Source organism: Carya illinoinensis, chromosome 3, assembly GCF_018687715.1.
Source record: "Carya illinoinensis cultivar Pawnee chromosome 3, C.illinoinensisPawnee_v1, whole genome shotgun sequence".
Classification (NCBI taxonomy): domain Eukaryota; kingdom Viridiplantae; phylum Streptophyta; class Magnoliopsida; order Fagales; family Juglandaceae; genus Carya; species Carya illinoinensis.
Genome location: NC_056754.1, coordinates 29,991,411 through 30,000,241, shown reverse-complemented (window position 1 = coordinate 30,000,241; position 8,831 = coordinate 29,991,411).

The window sequence follows — 8,831 nt, the reverse complement described above, 5'->3', positions numbered from 1 at the left end:
GTACATTATGATGTGTAGAATACATGGGGCCACAACAACTGTGGAGTATGTATTTAACTACAATTGTGATGCGTAAAATACATGGGGCCACAACAACTGTGGAGTATGTATTTTTCATGTTAAGTCAAGTTTGTGTAGAATACATGGGGCCACAACAACTGTGGAGTATGTATTTTTAATGTTAAGTCAAGTTTGTGTAGAATACATGGGGCCACAATAACTGTGGAGTATGTATTTACACGTAGAATACATGGGGCCACAACAACTGTGGAGTATGTATTTTTAATGTTAAATCAAGTTTGTGTAGAATACATGGGGCCACAACAACTGTGGAGTATGTATTTACACGTAGAATACATGGGGCCACAACAACTGTGGAGTATGTATTTTTAATGTTAAGTCAAGTTTGTGTAGAATACATGGGGTCACAACAACTGTGGAGTATGTATTTACACGTAGAATACATGGGGCCACAACAACTGTGGAGTATGTATTTTTCATGTTAATTCAAGTTTCAGAGCAAGTTCATGCTAAGTCAAGTTTCAGATCAAATTCATGTCAAGTCAAGTTTAGTTCATGATTCAATTTAAGCTATGTCAATTATGCTATGTTGTACACTAAGTTATACTTTAATTACTTATGAATTTGATTATGCATTTATGCTTTTACTGTCATACATGCATCATTAGTCTGTATGGAAATTTTTTGTTAACTTGCTGAGATTTGTAATCAAATCTCACTATGGTAGTCCCAACTACCATTCCCCCCGAATGGTAGATCTTGTTACAGGACCTGAAGGAAGATCAGGAGCTGACCAACTAGATACAGTCGACTGAACGACGGTGCGTCGTTAAGGTTAATATAGTAGTTAAATTACTACTTGTACGATGGAGTTGCATCTCCAGTACTTTTAGATCATAACTATTTTGGAATAGTTCTGTGATCTTAGTTATTCAATGTATCTTTATATATGAAGTATGTTTTAAGTATTTGGGATATTTTAATTTGGTGCATAGTATTGCTAAAGAAAAAAATTATCCGCTGCGAATATTGCATAATGTTATATGCATGTTAGGATTATTGCATCTTATATGTCATGAACGGGGGCAGGTAACCTTGTGTTGCATGTCTCGACGCTTCAAATGTCCGTCCAATCCCAAACGGAATTTGGGGGCGTCACAGGGTGGTATCAGAGCAATACGTCTCTGGGCAGTAAATCCACATGTCCTTAGGAAATGCACCAAACATTAGGCTTGAAATTTTAGTCGTCAGTAGGCTTGAATTTCTTAAGGTACGAAGGGTAGTATGTGGTTTTAATATATATGCTCGTGTGTTTCAAGAAGGGACACATGACTCGTGATAGAATACCTCGGAATCCTAAGGGAGATAACAATCAAGAGGATCAGAATTTCCTCGATGGATGAAGAATTAGTTGAGATAAACATAGTTAACGTTGATCTGATTGCAATTGATGGTAGTATTGCATTATTGTTATTTTGGAGTAGGTCAAGTCATTGGAGTTGGTAAATTGTACATTGTTTGATTCAAACGAGTCATTGTTTCTATTAATTGTGGTGCTTGAGAATTCAGCTTGGAAGTTAAATTGTTACCCTAGTGGTAAGAGTAACAATTTTCATTAGAAGTATTATTGTTCATACCAATGTAGATATATAATACATTTTAGTAATATGAGAAAGGATATGTAGGATTGATGAATGGTATTCCACATATTTGGAGAATTGTTTTGATTCTAAAAATACGATAGAAATTGTGTTTGGAAGAGTAATTTGATTAGGAGAAGCTTTAACCTTAGTAGGATTCATTTATGATAATAGTATTACCACACCGCCAGTAAATGATTTCTGGCAAAGCACTATCTTTATGGATACATAGATCGATCTTCTTTTGAAGACTATTATATGGAGAGTAAAATATTGGTCTTGAGGATTTATGTGAACATTAGGAACAAATTATTTAGAGTTAGAATAATTGATAACTTATGATGGATAGAAGAGTTATGACAATCATAAGAGAGAGAGTTTCAAGTTTAAGTTATTAACTGGTCAGTTATCAAAGTACCACCTAGGAAGATGACTGATTGTTGCGATTATAAAGAAGTAAGTTAGTCCTAGACCAGTAGAACTCCTTGAGGTTTTTATTAACTTGAAGATTACTGAGAGTTTGGATATGCATGATTAAATGTATATTTATATGAGTCATTGGATCATGTCATATATATGAAAATCCCTGAAAGAAATAAAATGGAGTACATAAAACATATACCAGAAGATAGAAACACAAATATGAATATTTGTGAAGTATTATTTTATTATCATAAAGCAAAATTACAGAAATTTGAGGCTCTTTGCCTCAATCTTTAAACGTTCTTGCTCTTCAAAAATCTGCATGCCTCTCCTATCTAAAGGAGTAGCCACTCGAAAAGAAGAGTTAAGCAAAGATTTTAAATCTCTGTTCTCTCGCTTTACTGCTTCTATCTTCATGTTGGATTCCATAAGAAGCCTCTGAAGCAGAGAAATACTCTCGTGGAGTTTGTCAACCCCACCAGTCCTGGATTGCAGTCTCTGAGAATATGCAACAATGGCTGATGAGTATCGAGTACCGAGACTCACAAGCTCGTAGATAAGTTCATTTTCTGACTTATTAGTCAGATCATTATTTGATTGCATAATAGCACCTATGGAAGAAGCAGAAACAACTGGGGAACGAGGTGCAGAATACCTCATGTTTTGGCAATGAGAAGATTGCTGAGCCATTGCAAAGTGAGTAAGCAGAAAGAGATTGCAGAGTAAGAATGCAGATTAATTTCAGAAAAGTGAAGAAGATGAGATGAGAAAGAAGATGAACTGAATAATTCTTTTATAGAGAAAATTATGACGAATCACCTCTCGTGAATCATTTCTCTACAAGAGACAAGAGCAATGTAGTATCATAGCTGCGGTGCCTGACAATTACAGAAGAACAAAGTAGTGTCGTAGCTATGCGGCGCCTGACAACTACAGAAGACCTATAAAAATCACGCGGATCAGAGTTGTCTGGTCTAAAACAGAGTGCCACCGATTTTGTTAAAAAGAGAGAGGTTAACGGTTTAATTTTGATGAATTCTTTACTAACTATGGTATTTACAAGAACATTTAAAGTATATCACCTATGCTTTTTTAAAGAAGAGTTTCGGAAGATTATTTACTTAAAGTTTTAGGTTTGGAGAGTATGTCGTTACAACTTGGCCAACCTTGTGCAAAGAAGTATAATATAATTGTTGATTAAAATAAGAGAGTTATGGAATGACATAATCTCAAAGGTAAATATATACGGGATAGACACCAGGTTGGTAAGCAACACATATTTCTTAACTTGTTATTTCTTACTTACTTCGATTTCGAGGACGAAATCTTTTTTTTAGGAGGGGAGATTGTAACAGCCCGTTAGAAATTCAATTGTGAAATTTCTATTAACTTTAAGAACCTCGTGAAAACCTCATAAGTTTTCACGAATCCATTAATCATATAGGTTTTTGTCTAATTACATAGTTAGTGTTATTATTTACTATGGTATCAGAAGTGTGTTTTTGATTATTGGAGATAGTTAGAAGTGTCAAAATGTATTATGGTTTGTGCCATTAGACTCGGAGGGTTATTTAAAGTCTTATGGCGCAATAACATTTTTTCATATTTTCGGTCAAAACGTCTGTTTAAAACTGTAGATATTATTGGATAAAAAGAAATATCTTGAGGTAATTTTCATGAATATTATTGGGTAAAAATATTTTGAGTTGATTTTTATAGATATTATTAGATAAAATATTATGAGATAATCTTTTATAGATATTTTGGGTAGGAGAAACCTACACTCAACTCTCAACTCCAGCCTCATCTCTTCCATATCTCATCCATAATTATCTCCAGCCACCTCTCCCCACGAAATTATCTAATTACACCTTCCAATAAAAGATTATCAAACACTCTCTCTCGGACAGCTTTTAGGAGGTCTTTTGCACGCCCATTTCGAAGCTGTTGTAAGTGTTTTATCATAAAGTCTCCTTCATATAAGTTGTTTCTTTTTGAGTCTAGTTTACATGGATATCTTATTTTCCCCATTTGAAGATCATTTGGTCAGTCAAATATTGTATAAACTATAGAAAGGTCATTCTGGGAGATAAACTGGAGAATATGTTATAGTTTGGAGTTTTTGACCAAGCTAATGGATAGATATTGGTCCGAAATTTTTATGGAGTATTGTTAACATGTATATGTGACTATTGGTTGAGGATTTTTGCATGATTAAAGATTTTGATGAAAGATTTTCTTAGATTTAGAAACTTAGAACCTGGAAGAAGAAAAACAATTTCTGTTTTGAGAAAGTTTAACTCTTTGGTGGTCTAAACCTATTCTAATGACTTTAATAATTTTATTGGAGGATCCTAAGTATCTTATATACATGTTATATTATTATTTTGAAGATATTTGATGTTAGTTTCAAAGATATGAAATTTTATGCAAAGAGATATTCAAATAAGCCAAAGTGTGGATATTCTTGGCTAAATTTATGTTTTGGTTAATTTCTAACCATGTGATCTTGAATTAGAAGCTTATATATGTTTTAGGACATCTTTTTAAACCGTGTGATGGTTTGGTTTGAAGATCATATATTTATAAGTCATAGATCAAGAGATTTATCAAAACTAGTTGAGGAAAAAGTTTCTGTTTTTGGACTAAGTGTAAAACCAAAAACTCCAAATGTGATTTTGTGATTTTGGTGACTTTAGTTTGATGATCTAAAGCATTATTGATGTTAGGATGATATTATGAATATGTTATAAGTAAGATTTGATTTTTGAAATTCTTGGAAATGTTTTGATTTAAGGTCAAAACTTGTGATTCAAGTGCTTGGATTTTTTTACAAAAAGTTTGATGTTAATTATTAGCTTTTTCTAAATGGATGTTTTAAGTATGGTTTTGAACTTAGGATTGGAAGATGTTGTTACAAAATTTTGGTTTAAGCATGAGTTTTGAAGTTGGAAGGAATTGCAACAAAAATCAAGGGAAATAACCTATGGATGTTTCGGCCATAGTGTGTTCTTCATAGTTGTGTTTTGTTTTAAATTTTTCTGAGTTGATATTTAAGTTTAGGATAAAATTTACATGAGGAATGTAAATTTTAGAAACTTTTAGAGTTAGTATGCAAAATCCTTAAGTTATGGGTAAAACAGTCATTTTTTCACATGTAGAGAGTAAAATAAAAATTTTACTCTTTAAGTTAGTATTTTCCATATTTCAAATTATTAGTGATTTAGTTCTAACTTTTAGAATTACTAATTACAGTTCCTCGTGATCACACTTGAAGTTTTATAAGAAACGCGGAGATCGAGGTAAGTTAGCTTTTAACTTACTAGCAGTCTACTGTGTATGTGTGTTAAATAAAGGAACTACAGTGTATGTATGTGTGTTATCATATATGTCATGCCATGCCAAGTTATCACGTAATTGTCTATTATACAGAATTTATTCTGTCATCAATTTTTTTATCTGTTACATAATATATTCTGTCATGTATTACTGTACCTTACAAGTACGTCATGCTAAGTATGCCATCTATTACATGTATGTCAAGTCATGTAATATTCACTGTTGCAAGTATGTCATGTTAAATATGTTGTCTATTATATGTTATGCCATGTTACGAAATGTTTCTATCTCAAGTTGGTCATGTATTCTAAGTTATGTTCAAGTCACGTTATGTTACGTCAGGACTTCAGTCCTTTCGTATTCCAGTCACATTTCATCTTGAGTACATTATGATGTGTAGAATACATGGGGCCACAACAACTGTGGAGTATGTATTTAACTACAATTGTGATGCGTAAAATACATGGGGCCACAACAACTGTGGAGTATGTATTTTTCATGTTAAGTCAAGTTTGTGTAGAATACATGGGGCCACAACAACTGTGGAGTATGTATTTTTAATGTTAAGTCAAGTTTGTGTAGAATACATGGGGCCACAATAACTGTGGAGTATGTATTTACACGTAGAATACATGGGGCCACAACAAATGTGGAGTATGTATTTTTAATGTTAAATCAAGTTTGTGTAGAATACATGGGGCCACAACAACTGTGGAGTATGTATTTACACGTAGAATACATGGGGCCACAACAACTGTGGAGTATGTATTTTTAATGTTAAGTCAAGTTTGTGTAGAATACATGGGGTCACAACAACTGTGGAGTATGTATTTACACGTAGAATACATGGGGCCACAACAACTGTGGAGTATGTATTTTTCATGTTAATTCAAGTTTCAGAGCAAGTTCATGCTAAGTCAAGTTTCAGATCAAATTCATGTCAAGTCAAGTTTAGTTCATGATTCAATTTAAGCTATGTCAATTATGCTATGTTGTACACTAAGTTATACTTTAATTACTTATGAATTTGATTATGCATTTATGCTTTTACTGTCATACATGCATCATTAGTCTGTATGGAAATTTTTTGTTAACTTGCTGAGATTTGTAATCAAATCTCACTATGGTAGTCCCAACTACCATTCCCCCCGAATGGTAGATCTTGTTACAGGACCTGAAGGAAGATCAGGAGCTGACCAACTAGATACAGTCGACTGAACGACGGTGCGTCGTTAAGGTTAATATAGTAGTTAAATTACTACTTGTACGATGGAGTTGCATCTCCAGTACTTTTAGATCATAACTATTTTGGAATAGTTCTGTGATCTTAGTTATTCAATGTATCTTTATATATGAAGTATGTTTTAAGTATTTGGGATATTTTAATTTGGTGCATAGTATTGCTAAAGAAAAAAATTATCCGCTGCGAATATTGCATAATGTTATATGCATGTTAGGATTATTGCATCTTATATGTCATGAACGGGGGCAGGTAACCTTGTGTTGCATGTCTCGACGCTTCAAATGTCCGTCCAATCCCAAACGGAATTTGGGGGCGTCACAGCAGGCATGACATGCATTGAACCAGTGCACGTGGTATCGGTGCATGGTGTAATGCACCGCCATGCATCCTAGGGCTTACAAGGGTATGTATGTATGCCCGTCATCTTCTCATTAGCAGCGAGCTCCTGTTCTTTGCATCGGAGTAGATAGACAGCAACAACAGGAGTTTTCCCACCAGTTATGTGCCCCTCAAAGCAACCCTAACCACTTCCCTTTTGTTTCAATTTTTGAGACTTCCTTTCTGACACCCCCTTCGCGACATTTTAGACTTACTAGGTTTGGGGCCGGCTCAACTCCATCCCTTCGCTCTGAGGGCCTTTCTTTGTACCTGTGTGGTTTTTTGAATGGATTTGGAACCCCTCGAGGACATTTACCCCATTTGACTGCTCGAAAATTTTTGTCTTTTTACCATGTGAGGCCACCACCAAGGGCAATACTATTAGCTTTCGCAAGAAAGACAAATGGCAAACGTTGGCCCAATTCCAGACTCAGCATTCAAATGCCAAGAATTGGACAAGTAGGTTCTTCTTTATTACTGGCCAAGGTTGGGAGTTTCCCGCCTCTTAGGCTCGTTTAAGAGATTTTCCAGATAGGGCAATCTAGGGCATTCTTCCTCGTGATAAGAGTTTGTGGGTGAACATGGAGCCTTTATCAATTTGAGAGCTTGCCAGAATTGAAACAGTCTACTCTTGTGCTTAGGCTCACCCTGACTAGTTTTAGACTAATTTCCTACTGATGCCCGCTCACATTGACCGGTTCCTAATGTCCCCCTACTGCTCCCACGTTCAGGAGTGCTCGTTCATGATTTCTGCCACAATTCCTCCTCCCCACCTTGTTAGACCTTAAGAGAAAGGCAAGAAAGAGGGCCAAGCCACGCAGAAGAAGAAGGAGAAGAATAGACTGTTCGAAGAAGAAAAAGGAGAAGAGAAGAAGGAGAAGAAGAGCAAGAAGAATAGAAAGGAGAAGAAAGAAAAGAAAGAAAAGAGAAGGAAAAAAAATAAAATAAACAAATAAAAGGGCTTGTGCCAAGGACACCTTTAATCCTGCGCTCAAGCAAAAGAGAACCCTGGTGCCTTTAGAAGGTGACCACACCCAGGCTCTTACCCTGCCAACCCTTGCCCAACTACCTGTGGCTGGCAAGTCTGCTATACGGCTGCATTCGCCCGAACTAGGAGATGCAAAGGGCTTGGAAGACTTGGCCCTCTCAGATTTGGATGCCACCTTTAAGCTCGACCCCCCAATAGGCGTGCACCCTGGCGTCCAGCCCCATCTTCGAATTCTCCATCTTTGACAACTTGGTGGGGATGCTGAAGTTATGGCCGCCCTCAATCTGAATTCTAACGTGGGCGAGGAGATTCGCCCACCTGTAGTGGGAGATGATGTCCCCTTCTCGCTTGAGGGCGTTCGCGGAAGGACAACAAGTATTCTGCCTATTTACTGGGCAGATAGAGCTCTCGCCCAAATAGGAGACTTGGTTGACGTGGTTAGGGGCACACCACCTCACCATAAAGGTAGAGGTGATGAGATGGACGCCAACTCACCCCTCTCAGAGACCCCACCAACCATTGTTTCTTGCAGTAATACTCCCTCGTTGCCTAGCAGCTATGAGTGCCTCTCACTTCCTCCCCCCTTCACCCCATCCTTTGGTGGAGATATTGAATCCCTCCTTCTTGAGGGATTGGGTGGTGCATTGGGGGAAGACACTCACCTACTCACGCCGACTTGGCATACACTAGGACCTCCCTCCTACCTACAAGCTTCGGAGGTCCTCCTGAAGGGATGGCAGACTCAGTGCCAAGGATCGACCAGAATTTTTTGCCTGGGGATGTTCCTAACCCCAAAGAG